We start from the raw sequence: 856 nt of genomic DNA, 5'->3' as shown, positions 1-856 counted from the left end.
CGGCACCCAGCTTGTTTCTGGGGAAGGAAAAGAGGAGCGAGAGCCGCATCCCCTTGCTCTGTGGAGCACCGGTACCCTCTAGTGGTAAAACCACAGGCATTTGTAGACGGGGTGATGATTTCGCTACCAGCTTCGCTACTGTCTTCCTCTAGGACAAAAATCTGCACGTCATCTTTAGCTGACAGTGCTGTTCTGTTGAATGATGTCCTAAAATCATGCCTTCAGTGTAGTAGCTGATGATGTCATTTCCTTGGACTGTTTTCAGTGTGTTTCTCCTTTTATTAAATTGTTTAAACAATACTTGTGAGCTGTTGGGTGACCGCATTTCCACATGGTATAAAGAAATGACTGTAACGGAAAGCACCAAGCAGCAGCAGCTCAAGGCTTTAACTGGAGAATTAGCAATGGTACGACTGTAATGGCTGTTACGTGGCGCTTCACAAGCGATTGACACCTAATCGAAGGAATCGTGTTGTTTCAGCTGAGTTCGGGCCAGTTTCCTCATAGAGGTGCGGAGTAACTGGATCATGGGTCTTGGGAAGCCAGTGAGCTACTGGCTTTGTAATTATGAGGTGGGGACAGCAAGGTACGGTGGCGGCAAAGCCCACCTGAGGGCTTGGCAGGACGATCGCAGAACTGCCGAGGTAGCTGGCGAATGTCCTGAGCAGCAGGAGTGTGGTTGTAATAGGTAGATGGTAAAAGCCACGTTCTGGACTCAAAGACCGTTTCCTGCCAACCACATAACCCTTGCTCTAGAGCATGGCTGGTGAGTGGGAGAGGGTAGAACTTGTCAAAGAAATCCAGAACTATTTAGCATTTGCAAACACATTTATTTCTGTTCTAACCTCACTTGAAA

Source organism: Buceros rhinoceros, unplaced genomic scaffold (genome assembly GCF_000710305.1).
Source record: "Buceros rhinoceros silvestris isolate BGI_N320 unplaced genomic scaffold, ASM71030v1 scaffold3974, whole genome shotgun sequence".
In the NCBI taxonomy this organism is placed as follows: Eukaryota; Metazoa; Chordata; class Aves; order Bucerotiformes; family Bucerotidae; genus Buceros; species Buceros rhinoceros.
The sequence above is the reverse complement of the archived record's forward strand: the minus strand, read 5'-3'. Positions refer to the sequence as shown.